The sequence below is a fragment of the Numenius arquata genome, chromosome 10, assembly GCF_964106895.1.
Source record: "Numenius arquata chromosome 10, bNumArq3.hap1.1, whole genome shotgun sequence".
NCBI classification, from domain to species: Eukaryota; Metazoa; Chordata; class Aves; order Charadriiformes; family Scolopacidae; genus Numenius; species Numenius arquata.
The window spans coordinates 24,502,546-24,528,951 of NC_133585.1; the positions used below are offsets into that span (position 1 = coordinate 24,502,546).

At 49.3% G+C, this 26,406-nt stretch overlaps 1 protein-coding gene across 1 annotated transcript in view; it reads left to right on the plus strand.

Annotated features, from left to right (window-relative positions):
* SCD5 (stearoyl-CoA desaturase 5) overlaps positions 1-26,406 on the plus strand; it is a 39,199-nt gene that overhangs the window by 2,058 nt on the left and 10,735 nt on the right. The gene's annotated exons all lie outside the window — the stretch shown is intronic.

Sequence of the window (26,406 nt, forward strand, 5' to 3'; positions counted from 1 at the left end):
TGCAGCAGGGAGTGGGCATGTTGGCTCCAGCTGTCCTGGCCTGCTGGCCACTGTGTGCTGCTCTCACAACTGTCTGCGGGGTCTGCCCCCTTCAGAGGTGGTGAAAATACAGGATATCCTGCAGAATATGTCAGACAAAAGTAGCTTGCGGTCATGCTGGAGACCTTTGTCAAAGGTCCCTCTGAGAGACTCCTTCAGGGTGGACAAAAGCAGGGTTGCTGTTGCTTAAGTTAACAAACCCACCTCGCTTTGCTCTGGAAGGAGCCAACCAGTACAGATGTGCTGAAAGGAAGAAGTGTTGATCAGATCTATCCCTTGCCCTCCCCAGCTTTTCACATCTCCTTCCCTGTGTAGGCCAATCGTGAGACTGCCTTTTTGTGGGCAGTGGCTGGCAGCCAGCCTTCGGAGCAGAGCTGTGGCACGGTGAAGTTGGGTGGCAGGTAAGGTTGTGCGGTGGAGCAGTTGGGTGGCAGGTAAGGTTGTACTGTAGGGTAATGCAGAGATGTGTGTACGCTGAAGGGTGTGGATGAAGGAGCTGCAGCCCTTGTTGCATCCATCCATGGTTTTCTTTTTCTTCCTAAGCTTGCCTGAGACTTGGGAAGCTTCCCAGTGATCTTATGCAAGCCCTTGCGTCGCTCTGTCCCGTGCTCCCCACCACTGCTCCCCATGGGTAAGCAGTAGCAGCGAGTGTGTGGAGAGTGGCTCAGCGGTGACGGCTGTGACCTCCGAGGTGCCTGGCAGGAAGCGGGCAGCTTCCCATGACTCACCACTGCCTGCTTGGCTTTTTACTTTCTCCTCCCCTGAGGCATCCACCTCTCCGTGGGCTCTCAGCCTGGGAGGACTCGGGTGCTTTCCTCCATCTGTGCAGGGTTTGCTTTCCTCCTTCCCACCCCTGAAGGCAGTTGGTAATCTCTGATTCACCGCTGCTTGCTAAGCAGAGCTGAAATGCCACTGTGCTACCTAGAAAACAGCTGTTCAAGCCAAACTGACTGCTCAGCAGGGCTCATTTCCATTGGTAATTTATTGACATTCATCCAGCCGTGCATAATAGACAATGGAAAAATGCTGCCAAGTGAAGGCTCAGCTCTGGTTGTTTACTCAGGATTATCTGTGCTCCGCTGTTCCCATCACTTCCTGCACTAACAGCTTGAGGCCCGTGTTAGAGCTTTCGGCACTCCACAAGGAGCCAGGCTTGTGCAAGGGATCCCAGGCAGCACCCTGGGTGATGCAGCCACCTCACCCAGGGGGCACCAGGAATTGGGTTGTCTTTCAAGGGACACACAGATAAACTGGTTAAAACATAGGCTTTTGGGGCCATCCCAGTGTCTCTGTGGAATTTCGTTTCAGTCCAAGCTGAAAAAAACCAATAAAATTACTCTTGTCAAAATTTTCCATGAGCTGGGAACTGCCTTGACCTGAGAGGCAGCAGATACATTTGAGGCATCGAGCAGCCCTGGGCTGTGCCCATGGGATAGCCGTGTAGCCATCCCAGCAGATCCCGCTGGCACCGTGCCTTTGAAATGCCCCACACTCTGCCCGACTGTCCTCTGTCCTTGCTATTTTCTAACTTGACTTGTGGTTTGGTGCAGCGGTGCGTGGAGAAGACCCTGTTGCCTTCCCCTTTCCTTCCTGATCCAGAGCTGGGCAGCTTGCGATACATGGTCCCTCCTTCCTCTTGGTGCTTTGCTGTCCCTGTCCGTGCTGTTTCATAGCAGACAGCTGCTGCTTTGGGGCATCCCTGCACTCCAGGTTCTCAGCCTTGGATAGGGGGCGGACGCTGTTGAGGGAACGCGCCTTGAGTCTTGTCTCCCTCCCGTCCCACTGGGCACGGCTGGCAGGTTTGGCAGGGTTCACTGGCCATCCTGTAAAGTCCAAAGCATGGTGCAGCCCAGGCACTAGGGAGCTGGCACATGGACCTTCGCCTTCAGGTCTTTCTTTGTTGACCTGCTTTTGCAGGGCTTTGGGCTCCTGGCACTTAGCACCCCCAGTAGAGAGGTTTGAAGGGGAGGGATCACCATTCTCTGCAGACTCACATCGGGAACCGAAGCAGGGTGGGAGCACCTTGCTGTCAGTAGGACGAGAAACCCCCAGTGGTGTGATGGGTCTGCTGGCTGGACCAGGCGTGCAGGTTCCCCAGGAATAAACTTGTGCAAAGTGATCGTTGTGCCCAGCTGGGGCTGTGGATGTGGCTGTCATTAGCCAATGGCCTCTTTTGGGCTGGACATCCTATACACCTCCTTCCACAGGCCACTTGGTAGGAACTGTGTGTGGCTCATCCACCAGGTTTGGAATGTGCCATTAAATGATGCTTCTTAATGTGGAACTTTAGTGGTCCCCAGGGATAGGACAAGAGGAAGCAGCACAAACTTGAATATAAGAAGTTCCACCTAAACATGAGGAGGAACTTCTTTCCTGTGAGGGTGGCAGAGCCCTGAAACAGGCTGCCCAGGGAGGTGGTGGAGTCTCCTTCTCTGGAGACATTCCAAACCCACCTGGACACGTTCCTGTGCAACCTGCTCTGGGTGGACCTGCTTTGGCAGGGGGGTTGGACTAGATGATCTCCAGAGGTCCCTTCCAACCCCATACCATTCTGTGATTCTGTGGAACCTCTTTGCTCCAGCCATCTCCATCCTGTTGCAGTCTCAGCAAGGTTATCTGTTTGGGTTGGGAAAGCAAAGCAAAATAACTGAAATCCCTGTGCAGGGGAAACTTTCAGCATGTTTCACTGCAGGCCCCAATGTTTCTGCTGCTAATAGGTTTTTTTGATGGGCTCATGGTAGCTGCTTTTTCTTAAAGACTCCATTCAGGGGATCACGTGATGTGTAAGGGTCTCAGATTTTGTTTGGGAAAAGGTGCTTTTTAGCCTTTACAGGGGGCTTGTGAAGAAGTATTTAAGGTAGCCAAATGCATCACAGAATCACAGAATGATATGGGGTTGGAAGGGACCTCTGGAGATCATCCAGTCCAACCACCCTGCCAGAGCAGGTCCACCCAGAGCAGGTCCCACAGGAACGTGTCCAGGCGGGTTTGAATGTCTCCAGAGAAGGAGACTCCACCACCTCCCTGGGCAGCCTCTTCCAGGGCTCTGCCACCCTCACAGGAAAGAAGTTCCTCCTCATGTTTAGGTGGAACTTCTTCTATTCCAGTTTGTGCCCATTTCCTCTTGTCCTATCCCTGGGCACCACTGAAAAAAGACCAGCCCCATCCTCTTGACACCCTCCCTTTAAGTATTTATAAGCATCGATCAGATCCCCCCTCAGTCTTCTCTTCTCCACACTAAACAGACCCAAGTCCCTCAGCCTCTCCGCTAAGAGAGATGCTCCAGGCCCCTCCTCATCTCTGTAGCCCTCTGCTGTCCCCTCTCCAGCAGTTCCCTGTCCTTTTTGACCTGGGGAGCCCAGAACTGGTCCCAGTGTTCCAGATGGGGCTTCCCCAGGGCAGAGTAGAAGTAGAATAGGGCAGAGTACAGGAAATAGAAAAACCTCACAAAAGATTAAGCTTGTTTACCTGCTTTGAAACCTTTTTCTTTCAGGCTGCCAAGTAAAGTTGTACTAACAACTTCAAAAGCCGGCGCAGGCATTGCCCCCCAGACGGGCTGTATCAGTGTGTTTCGCAGAGCTGCCCGGCAGCCCAGCGGGTGTCACTTCACACCCTGATATGCCTCTCCAGAGCCTGGGACCAAGGAGGAGCATGGCCTTGCTCTCGTGGTGCTCACATGGGAGGTGAGGCTTGTTGCTTGTTATTTTAGCAGTGTTTCGGAGACGTTTTAGCGCTCTTGAGAATGCCAGGTTGCTGGTGTTCAGTGGCGGTGGGCGCCGTGCCATGCTTACCCACAGCTTTCCCTTGCGCTCAAGGCTGGCTGGAAGCACAGATGGAGGAGCCGTGATGCTGCCCGGCTGCATCCCTGCCAAAACGCAGCCTGCTCCCAGACACAGGTCTGAATCCAAATCCTGCTGCGTGGGTCCCCTCGTTAAGAGAGGTTAAAGCAATTGTGGTCTTAGCACTTCCGAGTTACCCTGGTGCCTGAAGGGCACCACTGAGATCATCACCTCTTTCTCAGCCTTTCTGGTAGCACCTCTGTGCAGTGAGGCACATGTTGCTGTTGTGCACTGCAGATGCAAGTTTTGTTGGTCTTGCACATCTCAGAAGTCTTGTGGATTCTTGAGTGCCATCTACTGGCTTGTTGGTTATTATTCATTAACCATTTCTACACACGACATTAGAAACTCTGCACGGTCAGCTGAAAATAAAAGATTCTAGCTCTAGGGAAGCTCCACTTGGTGCCTCTGAGACCTCTGCAAATGAAGGAGAGGAAATATTGTCTGTTACACAGACATGAAATGAAGACATTTGATAAATTTGAATTAATAAATTTGATTTGAAGACATTTGAGAAGAGAAGGCTGAGGGGAGACCTTATTAATGCCTATAAGTATCTCAAGGGTGGGTTGAAGGAGGAGGGAGCCAGACTCTTTTCAGTGGTTCCCAGTGACAGGACAAGGGGCAACGGGCACAAGCTGGAACATAGGAGGTTCCACTTGAATATGAGAAAGAATTTCTTCACGGTGAGGGTGCCAGAGCCCTGGAACAGGCTGCCCAGGGAGGGTGCGGAGTCCCCTTCTTTGGAGATTTTCAAGACCCGCCTGGATGCAGTCCTGAGTAGCATTCTCTAAGCAATCCTGCTTCAGCAGGGGAGTTGGACTAGATGATCTATACGGTCCCTTCCAACTCTAAAAAAATTCAGTGAAATTCAGTGAAATTCAGTGATAAAAGCTTCTCTTACTGTCACTCCTGCTGCTGCTGCTCTGGCAGGAGCATCCTCTGGGTCCTGCAAAGTGATTATGCTCAGGTGATTTCTGTAGGCAAGGGTTTCGGTCAGGAAACAGGTAGCAAATGCTTTCCTCTTAGATACCTCTCCAGAGGTGTCTGCAGCCACCTTGGTGGGAGGGCCTTAATGAACAGAAGGACCTTACCTTGCCTTATTCCCAGGAGAGACCTCCTGTCTGCCAGCTCACAGAACAGCCCTGGCTGTGAGCAGTGAGCAGCTCTGGGAGGTTTCTGTGCCATGCAGCCCCTAGCTTTGCCATGCTTTCAGCAGTTCAAGGTAGCAGCTGCTCCACTAGATGAGCGGAGAAGAGATGGACCTTCTGAATTGAAATTGCTACTCTGAATCACAGAATATTTTTGGTTGGATGGGACCTTTGAGATCATCGAGTCCAACCAACAAAAAAAAAAAACCAAAACAACCCCCCCCAAAAAAAAGCCAACCCACACCCAAAAAATCCCAGAACACCAAAACCAAACCAAACGCCCACAACCACAACCACACCCCACCCCACCCACAAACAGACACAAACCAACAATCTCGGGCACTAGAGCATGCCCTGAAGTGCCATGTCTACACGTTTCTTAAATACCTAAAGATATTAAAGATATCAGGGAAGAACACATTGTGGAATATAGTCACTATTTCAGGTTTAGTCCTCTCTCTGAAGTGCTTTCTAAAGCAAGTAGTTCCTTGGTGTTTCAGCTCCAGATAAAATTATTTGAAAGCATTATTTGAAAAGAGGGTGTCTTTCATATAATACTTCCAGATAGCAGGATATTTTTCTACCTGTCTAATATTTCTTAAAAGTATTTAGAATATATGTGTAATGAAAACAATATCAGGAGCATCAGCCAGCTTCTAAGGAACAGCAGAACTTGTTTGAACCATCTGGTAGGCACCAGTCCACACTGGGTTGGTTCTCTAGTGCAGGTTTCTGAAGTCATGAAGAACATCCTGTATTAGTCCAAAACTATTGTACTGTGATAGGAATTACAGAAAACTGTAGAGAACTTTCTGCAAGAGCAAGTTGACAATAGGGTGCTGATAGATTTACCAGAAACTAAAACCATCCTTTTATAAAGGTGCAGGAAAATAATTTTTTTTTCTGTGGCACCACAGCAAGGATGTGTTCATTATAACATTCAAGCACCAGCATGAATGTTACATCAAGTAACATGAAGTGCACATCAGCACCGGGGAGTAGCCCTGCTTATCTCCAGAGCAGATTTAAACTGACTTTTCCTCCTCTGCCCCATTTGAAAGCACTGTTTTACAGCTGCCTCTCTTAACAGTCAAATTCTTGGCTTGTTCCTTCCTCCCTAGTATCAAGAACTGAACTTCCATCATCTCTGATAGGAACAGAGTCTTGCTGGAGTGTGTCCAGAGGAGAGCCACCAAGCTGGTGAGGGGTCTGGAGAACAAGTCATAGGAGGAGAGGCTGAGGGAACTGGCCATGTTTAGTTTGGAGAAGAGGAGGCTGAGGGGAGACCTCATTGCCCTCTACAACTCCCTGAAAGGAGGGTGTAGAGAGATGGATGTTGGCCTCTTCTCCCAAGGGAATAATGACAGGAGCAGAGGAAATGGTCTGAAGTTGGGGCAGGGGAGGTTTAGATTAGATATCAGGAAGAATGACTTTCCTGAGAGGGTGGTCAGGCAGGTGGAACAGCCTGCCCAGGGAGGTGGTGGAGTCACCATCCCTGGAGGTATTTAAGAAGTGTGTAGACATGGCACTTCAGGGCATGCTCTAGTGCCTGAGATTGTGGGGGTCTTTTGTGTGTGTGTGTGTGTGTGCGTATGGTTGGACTCGGTGATCTCAGAGGTCCTTTCCAACCATGAAGATTCTGTGACTCCGATTCTTTTCTCAAACAGTACTTCTCTCCTCAAAAATGATAAAAGCCCTGGTGGCTGTAACATGCTGTTCCCTGGCATTTTGCATCTGGGAACTGTCTGAGCTCTGTGTCCCCTGTAGAGCTGGGAAGCACACCTCCACCTTAGACGTGAGTGGTCCTGGGCCTGTTCCAGATCCCACTCCAAGATGCTCTACTGGAGAGGACTCTCCCACCTGTCAGATGTTTTCCCTTCCCCAGCATTCACTCCTCTGTTGTTTTAACTGTTGCTGAAGATGATTCTTTAAGGTCTTGTCTGTGGACTTCATGAAGTTCAGCTGTAAGTACATATTTTTGTTCCCCGTCTTGATTTCATCCCAGTGCGTTGGCGGTGGTCTGTTTTGTGTGCTGTATGTCACATGAACATAAAGGAATGGAGAAATTCCACATAAAGGAATGGAGAAAAAAAAAATAATGTCTGTGTGAGCACAGAGTGTGTGTGTTCTCCTGGATGCGTGTGATTGCCCTTTGGTCCTGTTGTTCACAGGAGGTGCGTTCAAGGCACTCCCAATGAGTTCCTGCAGCTGGTTAGGATGAATGGGTGGGTGAGTAGTGAAGCTGTTCTTGTTTAGACACCAGAATGTTTACCTAGCACAAAGCACTGCCGGCCCCTTGGTAGAAGAATCAGAAGAACCTCAAATACTCTTTCCCTTTGATCTATGCAATGAGGACAGAGATGAGAGCCGGATCCAGCAAAGGTAGAAATCCCTGTCTCTATTCCTACTGAGTTTGACAGGGATTGTTGGCTTCCAGCCTGCCCCCAAACATCAGGGGACTGGGAGAAGCATCCCTCTGAAGCAGCCCCATGAAGGAAAGAACAGGGGAGGTTTGTTGGCACCCCCAGATCTGGCTGTGTCAAACACACAGAAGCCCAGCTGAGGGCTGTGGAAGCATGAGATGCCTTCTCCAGCCCTGAGCTGGTGCAGGCAGGCTCTGAGGAGGCAACAGAGTTTTGTGGCTCAAGCTTTTTGTCTTTGGTTACATGTGGAGGTGGGGATGGCAGTATACAGGTTCTGAGGAGCTTCCATGGATGAGTCGGGATGGACTTTGCTCCAAGAAGAGGGAATGCATCAGTCAGAATTGTGGCAGCATCAGAGAAGGTCTCAAGGGGCTGGCAGCAAATCAGATGCCTCTTATCCAGGAGATGCCACCAGGCTGAGCTGTGTGAGCCATGCAGACCTTCTTGTTTGCTCCTTGGCAGCAGTGGCAGCAATCCCAAAAGCCTCTCCCCTGGGAGGGCTGGGCTGGAAAATGCCGGCTCACCGACCAGAACTTAGTATGCATCCTCGTCACTGCCACTCCGCTTTCCTTCCCTGCAATTACAGTTGCACTTGTAATTAACACTGATGTTATAATTGAAGCCAAGCAATTTCTTGCAATCAGATTTTATTTTTACCACGTAGGCGAACAATAAAATGTGCTGCCCCACTGGAGAGCTGAAACATTAATGATGATTGTGCTAAGGAAAGCAAGGCTGATGTGAAAGAGGGGAGGGCTCTTTCTCAGGTGCTGGTGTCAGGAATCCTGTGTGCCATCCCTCTCGTGCAGGGACCTCAGCACCAGGAGGATGGAGATTTCTGGAGGGAAGTTGAAGTGAGGATCTTTCTCGACCCATATTTGGCCACTGGCTTCTCAGATAATGTTCTGAGTGGCTCAGAATAAAATAACCTGGCATTGGCAAATGGGGGAGCTCTTCTTGACTGGACTCTTTCTTTGGCTGACTTTTTATTTTTGGGTGTTTCATATCCTCCCCAACCCAGCCTCGCTGGAATGCCTTCTGCTCCCATGGGATCCTGCTGTGTCAGTGGAAGGGGTTGCAGTGTTTGACTGCTCTTATCCTGCCCTCTGCATCTGGAGTAGTTCACAGCATGTCTCCTATCATGGCCACACAGCTGGATCTGTGAAGGGACCCCAGGCCTGTAGGCGGCATTTCAGAAGGTGGCACCTGGAAGGGGTTTACGCTGCTCTAACCAGCAGTTGCTGCTGTGCAGGGTGCTGGGGTGGACATACAAGCTCGCTCTGCCCTCCTGGCCACTTGAAAGCTTGGAGAGAAGCTGGAAGCTAGGATGAGACAAGGTGTTTCTGAGGCTTATTTCATGTTCTTCATAAATGGAGGGGGAAAAGTTGGGATGCAGAAGGGCTGCAGCTTTCATAGAGGAGCGCTTGGGCAGAGCAGCAAAAGCAGGTCCTGATGGGAAAGACTAGAAATAGGTTCTCTGAGCCCTGGCAGCACATGGGGTGGAGGGAGAGCAGTCCTGGGCTCCCGCTTGGTGCCTGTTGCTCTCTTTGGGTGATTAGGCAGGGCCACTACCAGGGCACTGGAGAAGGGAAATGTATGCGTGCTGGGTAACAGCACAGGTTGGAAATGGCAGCACGTCTTACGAAAATGTCAGAAACTCCGTATTTTATAGAGGATTGAGGGTATAAAAAGAGGGTTTGCCTTCTTTGTTTTTTTTTTTCTTTCTTTTTGGCCAGCACCATGAGGTTATAACTTCTTTTCAGAGTGCATTTGGCTGTAGGTGTGGAAAATAGGACCTTTATAGTCAACTGAAGCAATCAGTTGTAATGGTGGTCATAGATGATCATTTTCATCCTGAGTTGCTCTGCTGCAGTTGGTTGGACTTGGCTCCAGTGAGGCAGGTGTGCAAGTGTGGCCAGACCTCCTCGCAGGAGCCGTAGCAAGGCTCTCGTTTTCTGTTGGCTTTGGCTCCTACCTTTGATGCAGAGGGATAGGCTTGTGTGCTTGAGCTGGCTGCAAACAGTCTGGCCACTATTCAGCAGGCAGATGAAAGCCAGCCTCCTTATGCAGTGTATATGCATGTGGTGGTGGGGAAGAGAGAGGGGAAAAAATATGAAAACCATCTTGCTGGGTGGGTGGAGGCAGAGACCTGGTGTGTGGGCCTTCTTCCTGTGCCAGAGCTCACTGCAGGAGCAGAGCTGGGCTGGGTTAGGGCTGTTTGGGCTGGAGGGGAGCAGTGGGTAGTGATTCGCGGAGCGTGGTGAGCAATCATCAGGTGAGTGCCCCTGAAGAGCAGACCACATCACCCTACCCATTGTGCTTGAGACAAAGGTGTTATGGAATTACAGAACTAGGTTGGAAGGGACCTTTCAGATCATCCAGTCCAACCATCAACCTAACACTGACAAAACAATCACTAAAAAGTGTCTTCCTCTCCCCTGGCACTGTCTTCTAACCTGTGGCTCTAGGTATCTGATCTGCCTGCCGCATGTTTGGCTGGATGCAAGAGGCTTGTGCCTTCTAATTTTGATGAGGTGTAGCACTTGCAGCCCAACTCTGAGGCTCAAACTGCCACAAGGAGAGAAAACTGGGAGAGACCAGTTTTTGCAACAGGTTTTTCTCTGCTTTCTGTTTGTTTTTTGGAAAGGGGAGGAAAAGGTGCAGGAGCTGACAGCACACAAGTGAAGCAGACACAAAGCATCTGGGCAAGATGCAGTGATACAGAGGGACAGCAACATCATCTAGAGTCTGAGGTCCTGAGAAGTCAAACCCATTAGAGCTTGGCTTCGGCACCTGCTGGCTGGCCTGGGAGGACACCAGGACGGAGCAGGGTCTGTCCTGTGCAATGGATCTTGTTCAGAGGGGAACCGGGACAGTTCAGAAGGGGATCGTTCCCTGCTGAGCCCTGCTCCTTTCCTGTGCCACATGCCTACAGATCATAAAAGGTGGAAGCTTTCAGTTTGCCCGAATCACAAGTATGTAGCATGCTATGTCTTTGTTTCTAATAGCTGAGAAGCTGCTGTTCCCTGGCTCTGTGCTCGGGGTGGTCTTGCCAGCATGCACAACGTGAGCAGCTGGATGAAGCCGTTCTCCTGCCAGGTACCCATCTACATACAGGGCAAGCTTTGGCCGGTGGTGGGCAGGGATGCTAAGTAATGAATCCTTCTTCCTTAAGGCAGAGCTGCCTGCTGATGCAGGGCTCTGGAGCGCAATGCTTGACCGCACTTTTTCTTTGCTTCGTCCTTGAAAAAAAGAGACAAAATCGGCATTAATTCTTTCTTGTCATTTATAGAACACTTAAAAACCACCAGAGCCCTAACCAGCGTGCGGATTGAGGACAGCAGTGAGGTCACTGGGAGAGAAGTGAAGCCTGCCCATGCTTTTGTGAGGACACAGGATTTAGCTGAGCTGAGAGAGGCTACATATAAGCATAAAAAATTTCAGAGAAACCAGAGCATCTTCCAGCCTTCTCTTTTGATCTAAAAATATAAACTACTTGGCATCTTAAGGCAATCTTCAGTTGCTGGTGAGTTCAGAGAATCTGTATTTGCTTCCTAGGGGAATTTTAGCATTCGCTGGAATACTTGCTGTCAGCCGCAATTTCCATTGCTCTGTTGGCTTTGTTTATGTCACATTGGCAGCAGTTGTCAATGTGAACGTTTCTGCTATTCCAACTGGAATAAAGTCTTTTGTATACTCAGCCAAAAGGGCTGGCTCTGGGGAATGTTCCTGAAAATGCATACGCAGGCATGTGCATTCAGGCAGAGACAGCCTGGGTTTCGTGAGCTGGAGATGGCACGGCCAAGGGGATGTGACAGATGAGGACTTCTCGTGGAGCTCCTCCGCTGCGGTACAAAGGGGCAGGAAAAGGGCCTCATCTGGACTCATCTTCTCTGCAGCTCTAAAACTCTGCTTCCCCTTTGCCTTTGATGTTCTTCCTCTTGTCTCTTTCTCTCTTGGTTTAATTTAGAGTGTCTCGGAGAATGTGTAGATCTAATTTTAGATGAACCCGCTGCCGGGCCTGAGATTTCAGATGTTTGATTTTCCCAGGAGCGCACGGCTGCCCGTGAGAGGTGGCATGCACTGCACGGTGGGCGGCTCGGGGAATTGGTGCTACTGCACGCTGCTTTGTAGTTCTCACTTGCTAGTTTGGATCCAGCCCAGGGTGCTCTTGCTGCCAGCCTCTGAGAGTTAGCAGGGCTCAGTGAACTCAGTGAATTGGTTGGCCAGTTGCCTCCATCTGCCAGCAGAGAAGTGTTGCCTTCCCAGAGACCCCAGGGCTGGAGCACTGATTCAGCTTTTCTTCTTGGCAGCAATTTAGGGGCTAAGGTAGAAAATTTCTCCCTCCCATAGTAAATGTAGTTCCAGGTGAGGAAATGAGGCTTTTTTTGGTAGAATGATGTGGATTAAGTGCTAAGCAGTGTTACTGCTCCACATGTCTCTCTGCTGTGGAGGAGGGTATCTCCAAGGTTGCCTTGGAGGGTCGCAGAAGTAGAGATGGGTACTTGAGGCTTGATATCTAATCTAGATCTAATAATGCTGCGTGTTGACCCTGGCCCTCCCACTAAGGCAGTGTGTGACATCAAACAGTGTTTTTAAATGAGTTGTTTGGATAGACTAAGTGTTGGTCTAATTTGGTGTATAAAAACTTTCCTTTCTGAGGGCAGACACTACATTTTAAGAAAATACATCCCAAAACTTGGTGTTATCTAATGATAGCACAAAGAAGGGTTGTACCAGGTACCATGAAATTACTGGGTGCGTTTCTGGTCTCAGCCCTGATGTTGAATTAGGAGAGAATCTTCTACTGCTGTCTGTGTGTGTAGTGGAAGATCTCTGAGGTGTTCAGAAGAGGCCAAGCACGGTGCAGCTACTGAAGCGGACGGCAGCGCTGCCCTGAATTTCGGTGTGAATGGAGTTAGGCACCCCTCAACACTACTGGAAATGCTTTCCCTGGTTTGGTCAGATTAGCTGATGTGGTTCGTTAGTCTCAAATCTGCTACTGAATAACAGCAAAAACCCACAAGTGAGGAAGAGAAGGCAGATGCAGGATATGCAGTTGTAACTTAGTTTTCAGAAAGGAAAAAATCCTAACCGTAAGATACACAAGTGTTAGATATTTATGGTGATCAGTCAGCTTTGCGATGCTCACTGGGTGCTTGAGCACCTCGCTGTGTGTATTTCTTATGCAGTTCTTGTAGCCTGATGGAAGACCTTGGGTTTTATGTGTTCAGTTTTTAAAATTCTCTAGCAAACAACTTTGATCTGGCCGAATAAGCAGAGGTAAAATGCTGGTGTGGAAACGGACAAATGTTGCATGTCCATCCCTGTTATTTTTAATTCTCAAATAGTTATTTATAAAAATAAGTCGTTGTATCCCTTTATATATAGGGATTAAAAAGAAAAGACGTGCTGAGATGAAAATTTCTTGCCAGGCTTTTACACAAAGGTTTGCCTGAGACTTTGCTGCAGAGAGAGTATTTCCATCAGTGTCATGTCGCAAGATGTCTTCACCATGCAACAACATTTTTAAGATCAGTTGTTTTCAGCTGCCCTGTTTTTGAAGAGGTAACAGATGTCTACAGGTGAAGCACAGCCCTTGTGTCTGTTAATTTTTCTTCCCCAAGCAAAAGGTGTGCTATCTCGGCCATTAGCGTCACTAGAACTCACATCTTCTTAAGAAATTACTCCTTCCTGTATCCAAGGGGTCTTGCCTTCTGATCCTTGACTGCTAGAGACACGGGATGTGTGTGCAGAAAGGTATAAGCCTTTGCTGAATGTAACTTCAAGCACTCCCACCTGGTGCTGAGAACACGTCAGACCTTGTAGGTTAAGCAGTGTCAGGAGTGTCTTTGCCCAGCAGTGAGACCTCCAGCAGAACCAGGGTGCTGTATGCTTCTGAAGCTGTCCTCAGAATGACGGTAGTAGGAGAGCTAAGGTTTTTCCATGATAGCAACTGAAAGTTGAAGGCATCACTCAAGGAACAGCTCACTGAACATATGTAAATTAAGGCTGCAGGTTGGTTGTGAGCAGGGCTTTGCATCAGGGGGCTGGCAGGAAGCAGCCATCAGCAGAGGCACAGAGCTTGGGAGGAAGACAACCGCAACCAGGAATCAGATGGACTCCAACAAGAAGTTCAAACAGGGTATGGTTTTGTGGCTGGAGTATACACATTTCTTCTGCCCTATTTCTCACTTTGCTGCCAAAATCTGTGTGAGGGCTGTAGTGATAGGTGGCCAGTCCTAGAAGACAGTGATGCTTGTGCAGCTTGTTCTGAGCTCGCTGCGCTAGGCTTTGTGCCGGTGCAGGAGTAAATGGGGCTGGCGTCCTCAGAACGAGATGTAAAACCAAGGCCCTGACCCTTGGTGGCTGGCTTGATCCAAGATCTGTCACCCTCCTGGTAAGCGTAAGTGTGGTAACAATTTTGGGACAGCCTTCAGCCTTGGTAATTACTTCCCACATACTCTGTGCAAAATGCCACATCTTGACGTCCACCAGTGTGCAGGCACCGCTAGCGCAGCAGTAACTGGGCTGCGTTGTCTTTTTTTCCCCTTTTAAACTTTTTTTTTCCTTTGCCTCCTCTGAATAGCAGGTTCTCTTACCCTTGTTGGGAAAAAGTATTGGGCTAGGTGAGCCACTGTTCTGTTTCTGTAAGGCATGTCATCTGTCTTGTTTGGAGTGGCCAGCACTTTCCCAAATGTGTTTTTCCCCCTCGTTGGTACTGGTGAGACAGAGGTGGTCTGGGCGTTCCTGCCCTGCTTCCTGGCACTTGGTGCGGTACATTCAAGTGTCGGGTCCTGCACTTGGGTCACAACAACCCCAGGCAACGCTACAGGCTCAGGGAAGAGCGGCTGGAAAGCTGCCCAGCAGAAAAGGACCTGGGGCTGTCCGTGGCTGAACATGAGCCAGCAGTGTGCCCAGGTGGCCAAGAAGGCCAAGGGCATCCTGGCCTGTGTCAGGAACAGCGTGGCCAGCAGGAGCAGGGCAGTGATGGTGCCTCTGTACTGGGCACTGGTGAGGCCTCACCTCGAGTGCTGTGTTCAGTTCTGGGCCCCTCACCACAAGAAGGACATTGAGCTGCTGGAGCGTGTCCAGAGGAGAGCCACCAAGCTGGTGAGGGGTCTGGAGAACAAGTCATACGAGGAGAGGCTGAGGGAACTGGGCATGTTTAGTTTGGAGAAGAGGAGGCTGAGGGGAGACCTCCTTGCCCTCTACAACTCCCTGAAAGGAGGGTGTAGAGAGGTGGGTGTTGGCCTCTTCTCCCAAGGGAATAATGACAGGAGCAGAGGAAATGGTCTGAAGTTGGGGCAGGGGAGGTTTAGATTAGATTTCAGGAAGAATGACTTTCCTGAGAGGGTGGTCAGGCAGGTGGAACAGCCTGCCCAGGGAGGTGGTGGAGTCGCCATCCCTGGAGGTATTTAAGAAACGTGTAGACGTGGCACTTCAGGGCATGGTCTAGTGCCTGAGATTATGGGGGTCTTTGGTGGGGGTCCTTTGTGTGTGTGTATGGTTGGACTCTTATGATCTCAGAGGTCCTTTCCAGCCATGAAGATTCTGTGATTCTGTGATTCCCCTGCTGGCTGACCTAAGATTTGTAATCACTTGACTTACTGAGTCAGTGATTTGCTGCATCAGGACCAGAAAAACATTTGTTGCATTTTGTAACATGCAAAAAAGCTCAATTACAGAATCACAGAATCTTCTAGGTTGGAAGGGACCTTCAAGATCATCTTGTCCAACCATCAACCTAACTGACACAAATAAACACCCACAAAACAAGAAAAAGCAACACCGTCACTAAACCATGTCTCCCAGCACCACGTCAACCTGTCTTTTGAACACTTCCAGGGATGGTGCCTCAACCACCTCCCTGGGCAGCCCATTCCAATGTCTGATAACCCTTTCAGTGAAAAAAATTTTTCCTAATATCCAACCTGAACCTCCCCTGGCACAAAATTTGTTCACAAAACTTGCCAAGTCACAAAGCCTTTTTGGAAAATGGGGCTGTGGTGGGATCTGTGTTTGGTGCAACTCACCTAGACCAACCTGTGAGGATGATGGCTCTCCAGGCTTGCGTCAGGTTCAAACAGTCACCGTGGTTGAATGTAGTATCCGAGTCCCTTACTTCTGCAAGGGACTGTGAGGTTTTTAGCCAGGAATGAGAGAGATGCCAGCAGTGGGACTGGCAACGGCTGATTCCCTTCCCTGCTCCCACCGCTGCTCTCCCTGCTCTCCTCTCATCGCCACCCGTGCACAGGCGGGGATTGCAGGCACTGGTTGTGAGTCGGTGCCAGGCTCTGCATGTCACCACCACACGGGAACAGTCGTGTGACACTGTTCTGTATTTTAAAGATGTTTTTGTATATTGACAGTAGCACCACTGTGAATGTGCAATTGGTTTTGCTTCACCACTGCAATTTTTATGTCTGGTGTTTTGTCCCTCAGAGATAATTTTGAATTTGCTCCATGTAACTAGGTTATGTTTGACATTGGTAATGTGTAGATAGCTGCTATCCGGCACAATGTCTCCTTGTAATCTGTGCCTAAGAAGAATCTCCAGTCATCTCATCTCTTTCAGGAGCCAGCATTGCCTGTTCAGATGTGCAGAGGGAACGCGGTGCCTGTTGAGCTTCTTGGTTTGGTTGTTTCGGTTTTTTTTAGACCATACAAAAGTCAAAAGCAATCTGGAATCTGCTGTACAAACAGTAAATATATATCATGTTTCTAATGTGGTCCCAAGTTTCGGAAACCGAAGACGTTCTAATTTTGATATTCAGCATACACAGAGTTGAAATTTTGGTGAGGAGAGATCTGCTCCAATTTAAGTGACCGCTTAGAGCAGAGGATGATTTCCTGATGCCTGTGAAGTAGCTACAGACTCCGGCAGTATCTCCCTGTATTTTCGTAAGAGGTCAGTCCCCTGGACACTCAGGTTTTCAGAAGAGTTTGGCACTGGGCATAGTAAAGGTTTTCTGGAAATCCAGCCACGGGAATAATGAGCTGTTCTGTAAAGGACGGCTCAGGTGTTTTATGCTGTTGATCTCCCTTCCCACCCGTATTTAAACGATTTGCCTAGGATAGTTTCCTTTGCTTCTCTCCAACGATGAGATGGTACCTCCGTGCCTGCTGTTCAAAATCACACTAATGTCTTGCTGCCTTATCATATTGCATGCTGAGAATATTTTATGAGCTGTTGGTGATCCTCCTTGCAGGCTCCCACTTCCCCAAGCATCTCATCCTTGTTGCAGATCCACGTCTGCAGTTATTGCCCCCCGAACTACATTGCTGCGCTTTGCTTTTTCTATCCAGACAGGTCTTTATTTTGTGCCTTACTTTCCCTGTTCCTGCATGGATCCTTTTGTGTTTCTTAGCTCTCTCACTGCTGCTCCAAATTTAGCATCATCCACAGTTGTAATTAATATGCTGTTTGCCTTTGTTTCAGGTCATTAATAAGGATGTTGAATAAAAATCTTCTGCCTATTGATTCTGGCATGTTCCCATAAATAGCATCTGTGCGCAGGCACGGTGTACTTGGAAGCCTAGCAACCCGCCGGCTCCCCGTTTGCACAGTAGTTTAACCTCATCTATCTCGTCTCTCCTGCATCCTCTCCCTGTCCCCGTGCACTGGTTTGCTCTTTGGTCCTTTTGCACAGGCTTACTTGCTGTTTTCTCTGCCCCCCCACCCCTTCCTCTTCGTTCCCTCTCTTAAATGCTTCTTCCACGGCTCCAGTTCAGAAGCGTTTTGCTTATGCTGTGCTCTATTGAGTGAGCTCACAGTTGGAAATGCTTCTGTCAGACTTTATGCTTCTTGAGGGGCTCCAGAAGGAAGAGCATGCTGTCTACCCAGGGGAGTGATATGTTGGGGATCCGCTCACCATGGAGGCATTTCACACCAGTTTGCTCCATTTGTGTATTGCACAACGACCTGATAATTGCACAATAACCTGATGAAATTCAGCAAGGGCAAGTGCAGGGTGCTGCATCTGAGAGAGAAATAACCCCCTGCACCAGGACAGGTTGGGGGTGACCTGCTGGAGAGCAGCTCTGAGGAGAAAGACCTGGGAGTCCTGGTGGACAATAGGATGACCATGAGCCAGCAATGTGCCCTTGTGGCCAAGAAGGCCAATGGCATCCTGGGGTGCATCAGGAAGAGTGTGACCAGCAGGTGGAGAGAGGTCCTCCTGCCCCTCTGCTCTGCCCTGGGGAGGCCCCATCTGGAGCACCGGGACCAGTTCTGGGCTCCCCAGTTCCAGAAGGACAGGGAACTGCTGGAGAGGAGACAGCAGAGGGCTACAGAGATGATGAGGGGCCTGGAGCATCTCTCTTGTGAGGAGAGGCTGAGGGACTTGGGTCTGTTTAGTGTGGAGAAGAGAAGACTGAGGGGGGGAATCTGATCAATGCTTATAAATACTTAAAGGGAGGGTGTCAAGAGGATGGGGCCAGTCTTTTTTCAGTGGTGCCCAGGGACAGGACAAGAGGAAATGGGCACAAACTCGAATATAAGAAGTTCCACCTAACCATGAGGAGGAACTTCTTTCCTGTGAGGGTGGCAGAGCCCTGGAAGAGGCTGCCCAGGGAGGTGGTGGAGTCTCCTTCTCTGGAGACATTCTAAACCTGCCTGGACACGTTCCTGTGGGACCTGCTCTGGGTGGACCTGCTTTGGCAGGGGGGTTGGACTAGATGCTCTCCAGAGGTCCCTTCCAACCCCATATCATTCTGTGATTCAATGAGACAATGGAAGAAGGAAGTAAAATTCCTCTGTTTGAGAGTAATTCTACCTTGAGGTCTTGAGAAGGAGTAGAGAGAAGCAAGGAGGCACCCACTTAAAACCTCTACTCTGCTGGATTAAATAATCCTTCTTTGAAACAGATCCTGGTGTACTGTCCAGGCAGAGGCAGCTTTGGGCTTGGCGTTTGAGTTTTGTGGAGCCCAGAGCTCTTGGCACAGGTTCTGCTGTTTCAGGTACTTGCACCCAGGTCTTGGACTTCTCCCGAACCTGCAGCAAGCCCTAAACCTCGCTGCTGAGTTTTAGGTCTTAATTGGGATGGCAGTTAAAGCTGTTGGCTGGGGACATTGGTATGTGTTGGGGGTAGAGCTCTGGCTGTGGCAGAGGACCTTGGCCAGTGCTGCAGCCTGGCTGGCTGTGCTTGAGGGTCTGGCTGTCGGGGCGATGAGATCAGGACTAACTCCTGGGCCTTTCTGCACAGCTGTGAGCCCCTTCCAGCTGTGATGGGCATAGCTGAGGACGGCTGTGGGCATGGCTGTGACCATTAGTGTAAAAGGAGATCCAGAGGTTACGGTTTCTAGGGAGTTGTCCTGAAGCCAGCACGTTCAGATAAATGGGAGGAAAGTGGGCTTAACCAAAGCTAAAGCTCCTGTAATCATGGCTTTGAGCAGACAGTCATTCAAAGCAAACCATAACCAGCTGAAATCCTCTAAAACTATGGGAACTTGGGGCTCTAACACCTGTCCAGGCCAAGCTAGTTATTGCTCGGGGGAGCAGCAGGAATGGCACGCAGCATTCCCACACCATCCTAGGGACTAGGACAGATAATCCAGCTTTTTTTCTGAGTAAATTCACTAACAGAACATTTTTTACAGTAGCAGAAGCAGGAGTAAAGGCCCAAGAGGGCCCTGCAGACCTGTGGAGCCCCTTGCTGTGCAGTGCCACAGTATCTAGAAGGCGCAGAGGTACGTGCAGATGACACATGCCTTATAACATGGGTATCTGCCTTAAGGGAGTAGATCTGAACTCGCACACTGAACACGGTAATTGGGAGCTGATGCTAAGGAGGAGCTGCTTTAGGGCCTGCTTGTGGCAGGAGAACCCTACTGCAGGCGTGAGGCAGACGGCAGGGCTGTGGAGTCCGTGCTGGGATGTGTTCCCAGCCCAGTGGCACACTTCAGCTTCATGCCAGGCAGATGACTCCCCGACAGTGACTCAGTGAAGCCGGTGCTCCGTGCTGCTTTCGGCCCATGCGAGAAGGAAAACTGAAGAAGCAATCAGAAAGTGGCTTCAAAGAATCTTCCTCCCCTCCCTCTGGCTTTAGTATAAAACTGTGAGCTGCACAGCTCTAGCTTGCTTTTCACAACACCAGAAATAACCAGGCTTAAACCCACTGACTTTCACAGATCCATTCGTTGGCTGCTCTGTTTCCTCTCTCACCCCGGGTCTCTCCAGACAGCTTTTTCTGCTGTGTTAGCTTTTGCTCTTTCACTTTTTTCGTCTTGAAGTCTTCATTCCACTTCTTTTTTTTTTTTTTTTTCCTATTTTTTCCCTTTCTTTTACTTTGGTATTAGTATGACACAACCTTTTGTCAGGTGGCTTTGGAGCTCCTGCTCAGGCTGTTGTACTGTTGGTGGAACTGCCGTGCTCTCTTAGGTGCTGGCCCTACCCGCCCAGCAACTCTGTGTGCTCCATCCCCAGGCTTGTGGCTAGTGAGCCCTCACTCAGCCCTTCTCTAGCTCCATCTTCCTTATCCCTCAAGCACCTCTTGTCTTGCAAGCAGCCATCTCTGCGCAGTCAGTGCTAGGGCTGTCTTGGCCTCCTGGCGAGGACAGTCCCATGGAAATCCCAGTTCAAGAGAGACAGGGAACTACTGGAGAGAGTCCAGCGTAGGGCAACAAAGATGATTAAGGGATTGGAGCATCCCCCTGATGAGGAAAGGCTGAGAGAGCTGGGGCTCTTCAGCCTGGAGAAGAGAAGGCCGAGGGGAGACCTTATCTATGTTTACAAGTACCTAAAGGGTGGGTTGAAGGAGGATGGAGCCGGACTCTTCTCAGTGGTTCCCAGTGACAGGACGAGGGGCAACGGGCACAAGCTGGAACATGGGAAGTTCCACTCAAATATGAGGAAAAACTTCTTTAGGGTGAGGGTGCCAGAGCCCTGGAACAGGCTGCCCAGGGAGGGTGTGGAGTCCCCTTCCCTGGAGATCTTCAAGCCCCGCCTGGGTGCAGTCCTGAGTGATGTGCTCTGGGCAACCCTGCTTTAGCAGGGGAGTTGGACTGGATGATCTCTAGAGGTCCCTTCCAACTCCGACAATTCCTTGATTCCGTAACAAAGATTAGGAAAAAGGTATAACATTGTCTAACCTATAGACAAGTCCTGTTTCTATTTGAATAACTTGAATATAAGAAGTTCCACCTGAACATGAGGAGGAACTTCTTTATTTTGAAGGTGGCAGAGCCCTGGAAGAGGCTGCCCAGGGAGGTGGTGGAGTCTCCTTCTCTGGAGACATTCAAACCCCACCTGGACACGTTCCTGTGGGACCTGCTCTGGGTGGACCTGCTTTGGCAGGGGGGTTGGACTAGATGCTCTCCAGAGGTCCCTTCCAACCCCATGTGATTCTGTGAAATGCCTCTGGCCTCATAGCCGGGCATCTTGGGGAGGTGGGGATGCTGCCAGCTTGCTGTTCCTCCTTCACATCCCTCATCAGTGGTTGCTGACAACCTCCTCCACCACACTCCAGAGCCTTCTCCCAAGCTGCGCTTCTGCCAGCCCTGCAGCACGGGTTGAGGGGAGGAAAAGCAGTATATTACTCCTTCTCAACGAGGTGGTCTCTTGTGCTCTGAATTCAGAGTCTCTGGCACCTGTGATCGTGTGTGAAGCCAAGATGTACAGATAGCACAGCTCAGTCTCCAGTCTATAAGATAAGATTGAAATGCTGCAGTTTCCTTGTGAGTGTGATTTTGCTTTGGTAAGTCAACCTGGTTGCAGAGTTAGCTCACTAAAACATGCAGAAGACTAATCTGGCTATTTTAGCAGCTTCCTCTGTGTACATTAAGTACATCATTAAATTAAAGAGAACTGTATCATTGACTGTTTGGATTCCAGGTTTTTATTGATGCTTCTCTTGTGTTTTTCGTTTTTCCCCTTTTTCTGCAATCTGTGTTTTTTACTCTTTATTACTTCAGGAGTCCTGTTTAGTTAGTGTCTAAGAGGGGGTTTTCAGTATAAAGGGAAATTGCTATTAACTGAGCTGCTTTGCTCCACAGTGTAATCCTTGTGTTTCATGGAGATGTTCACTCTCCTGGCTCCCTAAAAATGAGCCAGGTAGGTCAGTAGTGTCTCTCTTCTCATGTAGTTACTGTAGCTGTGCATAATTAACGTAAAATCAAATGGTTTATGGTCTGATTTTTGGTTTGTGTTCATAGTTTATTCTGCAAAGGAGAGCTTGAGACCTGTCTTTACATGGCAAATATTTGTCGTCTTGGCTATGTATACATTGGGAATTAGTAGCCGAGTAATATTTTCAGGCACCCTAATTTCTGTAAGAACCACAGAAATCTGATAATGCTGTATAGCGCATTTGTCTGACGGAATTTGTTTCTGCTCTGGCCACCGAGTTTCTGAGTAATTTGATTTGTTTCCTCAGGGTTTATATTAGGAAAATTCCTGCTGTTGTGATTCCTCCTCTGTAAAGCCGGAAAACAGGCGTGTTGTGTGGGTCTAATGCCCAGCCATTTTGGTTTGATCACTGCAATGGTGGCTGGGGCTGGCAAGGGGCTAGAGAGGGCAAGAGGACGGAGCTTGTGGTCGTGGCCCAGGGAAGCACTGGGGAACCTCCATCTGATCAGGGCAGCACGTTTCTGGGGGGCTCTGAGGGTATTTCCTCAATCTGGTGCTCGTTCTTGGTTGGCCTTTCTGCCTCTCTGCTTGCCAAGGCACGCAGGGCAGAGCCGGCTTGTTCCTGACCGTGGCCATTGGGAGAGCCCGGTGTGCCAGCTGCCCCCTGTGAAACAGGCCCCCTTCTGCTGGGGCACAACACCCCTCAGTCCCTGTCCTGAAGGTACAGCTGAGCTTCCCTGCTCACGGCTGATGGCTGCGAGGCTGCCTGGGCAGCAACAGGTGTCCTGGGTTGAGAGACACAGGACTAACTTTTCTTCTAATGCTGGGGAAAATTGCACTTTTAGAAGACTCTAGTGTCTGAATTTGTGGAAATATTTACTTTATAGCCAGCCAGGCTCTGTGGGATTCAAGGTTTTAGTGTTTTCGAGCCTTGCCAGGTGCAGGGACAAAGAGGAGCAAGGCCTGGGCATTTGACCCAGCCTGGCCTACAGGATTATTTCATACCATGAATGTCACATCCAATATAAATTAGAAAAGTTTGCTGCGTAGCTCTCTCTCTCCCTGATGGCAGCGGGTCCGGACAACTCCTTGCCCCGGTGCCGGAGCCCTGAGCCCTTCCCTTCCTCCTGAAGCCATTGCGCTCCCAGTGTCCGCCATTTGCTGTCCCTGCTGGGAGTGCACAGCTTCCTACTGATATAGTTGGCTGAGTATAATTCCTGTATATCTTATATCAGTATTGGGATTAATACTGGTTCTTTAGTATTACTGTTAATTATTTAGTCTTAGTCTATTAAATCTATTTATATTTCAACCCTTGTGTTTCTTTGTGTTCCCCGATTCCCCTTTCCTGGTGGGGAGGGGTCATCGGGTGATAGAATAATTGTCTAACGACAATAGATTGTTATGGGTTCTCTCAAACCATAACAACAGGGCTCCTGCAGAAGTGTTTCAGGTAAGTCCTCTTCCCATCTGTAGCCCAGGGCTTCCCAGGGAGTGTGAATTGGGAATGATGCTGGGAGGTGCTGTTCGAAGGTATGGACACAGCCTGGCGTGTAGACCCTAGGGCAGTCCCCAGAATCCCAAAATACCGGTCCATTCTGCTGCAGTGCTGGTGGTGTGAAGTGGGCTCAGCTCTGTTAAGCTGAGCTCTGTAAAAGCCGAATCATCAAGTGGCACAAATCCCTTGTATTCAGTGCGCCTATTTCGTGTCATCTGTATGTTACCTACCACTCAGCCTCTTTCTTGCACCGGACAAAGAAGGAAGGTGAAATCAACCTTATTGTTGCATTTGTCTTGTTCTACCCACTTGTCTTTAATTCCGGTTTTAAGCAATTGACCATGATTAAGATGGATGGATGCCTTGAGAAGTGCTTGGCCAGCTAAATGATCTGTTGCTTTGAAGTGGAAGAAGAGCTCCTCTTTGTGCTTTAAGGAAGCAAAGAGGCTGCTGAAGACAGGAGATTTCAGCCCCTGTGACTAGCATGAGGTTAACCAGTCATAAAGCCCACAGACAATATGTTCTTGTAATGATTCAGGACTATAACCTCAATATTTTTATGTTAGCTGGATAATGTCGGTATTCTGTGTGTCACAGATCTGTTCCCACAGTTACAGTCACTTGAGCGATTTGGAAGGCCTTATTTAGTGATATTTCTGCACAGCTCAACATCACGTACAGAAAAAGACGTGATAGGCTTTCCCTAATTTCATAGAAGTCTGCGTCCTTGCCCTGACAAGGGGTGGGAAGAGTGCAGCGGAGACTGGAGTGTGAGTTGTCGTGGTGTCAGCATTTTTATTGATCTGAGAGTAATCTGTAAATTCAAAAAAAACTGTAAATAATGTGAAGGCAGAATGCATGATTTTCAGTTCATTTCTGTACCTCCCTTCAGGAAGCAGACGGAAGTCTGAATCTGGCAATACAATTCAGTGCACTGGACTTAAATGCACAGATGAGCCTTTTCTGGGAGTAACTTGAACACTGCAGCCTGCTGAAAAGAATTGTCTCTTCAGTAAGGGTGCCCGAGGAAGGTTTTAGAGATGCGTCATCTTTACTAGGACCATTTTCACATTTTGGGAGAAAGGCTTTGGTTTACTATGCGGGAGATGACAGGAATTTATGCCGTGCACATTATATGACAGTTTGGATAAATCTGTTTCTGATGAATCCACCAGTGGGGTGGGTGAGGTCCATTTGCTCCTTCAGTCCAACATGAAATGTGGTTGCTGTTATTTTACCAAATATCTTTCTATTATATTTTCTCTTAGATGCTGTAATTTCGAGCACCGTGAGTTGATAGAGGGACACAGTAGACACCCACCTACATATACCTAGTTTTGTTTTCTTTTTGCAGAGATAGATGCTTTACGTTACATGCTGGCAAAAGCTGATTGTGAACTTCTTTCCAGTCCCTGCATGTCTAACGGGGTTCCCTGCTGGACGGGCTGTTGTGCAGTTTGTACACAGACAAAAGTAGAAAAACCCCTTTGGGGGATAGGGTTTTCCCTTTTTGTTCCAGTAACTCTAGCCTATTTGAATATTAGCCTATTTGAAATGGGCTGTTTTAACCGAAACAGTCCTCTGTGTGTCAGGTGGCGGGGAGCCCTGGCTAAACAGCACATCCCTTCAGACGGTGCACACTCACTGGAGGTTGTTCCTGTAATCTTATTGTTCACATCAACTCTTGTTTTAATTTTAGGTTTGTAAAATGAGCCTATACTCTTTAGGCACAGTATCAGAAATCAACATATATGGGAGGGAGAGGTAAGAGTCTGTATATCATGACAGCTTGAATGTGAGTAGTCTTAAGTGGTCCTGTTTATTTGGGACTCATATAATACTTTCATCCTAGGTGTTCCCATTTTTCTTCCCGTCTCTCTCCAAAAGGAGGAGCAGCTCTAATGCTATGTTCTTCCAACCCATAATCTCCTCTTTTGTTGCAAATCAACTCAGGCTGTGGATCATCCATCACACAGGAATTCAAATACACTAGGGAAAAAGCAGCGAGCGTATCAAAGGAGAAGCAACGCGCAGATGCAGAGCTTGAGCAGGCAGGTCCAGGGCCATTCTCTCTCATCCTGCCGCCCAAGCCAGCTATTTCCCCTGCCCCTGGAAATGCGAGGTTAACGGCTGGAGCATGTGTGGCCCCTGCTGAAAGGAGAACCAGAGTCATACCGAGAGTTGGGCAGAGAGGAACCTGATGAAATTCAACAAGGGCAACTGTAGGGTGCTGCACCTGGGGAGGAATAACCCCCTGCACCAGGACAGGTTGGGGGCTGACCTGCTGGAGAGCAGCTCTGAGGAGAAAGACCTGGGAGTCCTGGTGGACAATAGGATGCCCGTGAGCCAACAATGTGCCCTTGTGGCCAAGAAGGCCAGTGGCATCCTGGGGTGCATCAGGAAGAGTGTGGCCAGCAGGTGGAGAGAGGTCCTCCTGCCCCTCTGCTCTGCCCTGGGGAGGCCCCATCTGGAGCACTGGGACCAGTTCTGGGCTCCCCAGGTCAAGAAGGACAGGGAACTGCTGGAGAGGGGACAGCAGAGGGCTACAGAGATGATGAGGGGCCTGGAGCATCTCTCTTGTGAGGAGAGGCTGAGGGACTTGGGTCTTTTTAGTCTGGAGAAGAGAAGACTGAGGGGGGATCTGATCAGTGCTTATAAATACTTAAAGGGAGGGTGTCAGGAGGATGGGGCCGGTCTTTTTTCAGTGGTGCCCAGGGACAGGACAAGAGGAGATGGGCAGAAACTTGAACATAAGAAGTTCCACCGAACCATGAGGAGGAACTTCTTTCCTGTGAGGGTGGCAGAGCCCTGGAAGAGGCTGCCCAGGGAGGTGGTGGAGTCTCCTTCTCTGGAGACATTCAAACCCCACCTGGACACGTTCCTGTGGGACCTGCTCTGGGTGGACCTGCTTTGGCAGGGGGTTGGACTAGATGAACTCCAGAGGTCCCTTCCAACCCCATGTGATTCTGTGATGCTGCAATAGTGGCTGGTGTGGGGATTATTTTAAGCGTGGGGCTACACGGCGGGACGCATGTGCTCGGGCTGTGTGTCTGGCCTGGGGGCAGTGTGGTAAGGAACGGACCTGCTCCCGTTTTGTGTTTGCCATCTGAAAAAATGCTCAGAACAAGTTTACTTGGACAATTTTTTACTTAAGGGAAGGAAAAACAATTCCTGAACTGAGGGAGATGGTGCATGCTCTGCTTCCTGGCACATTTTTGTTACTAAGTCATGATTTCCCGTTGACAAAAGAAGTTTTTATTGTGGCAATTCTGACACAGCTCGTATCTTTAGGGGTGGGCCATGATGCTCTTAATCTAGCTGGCAGATCAGACTCCAGCAAAGATCTGTCTGGAGGAGGCTGGCAGTGTCCTGTTAGAAGAGTTGTTGC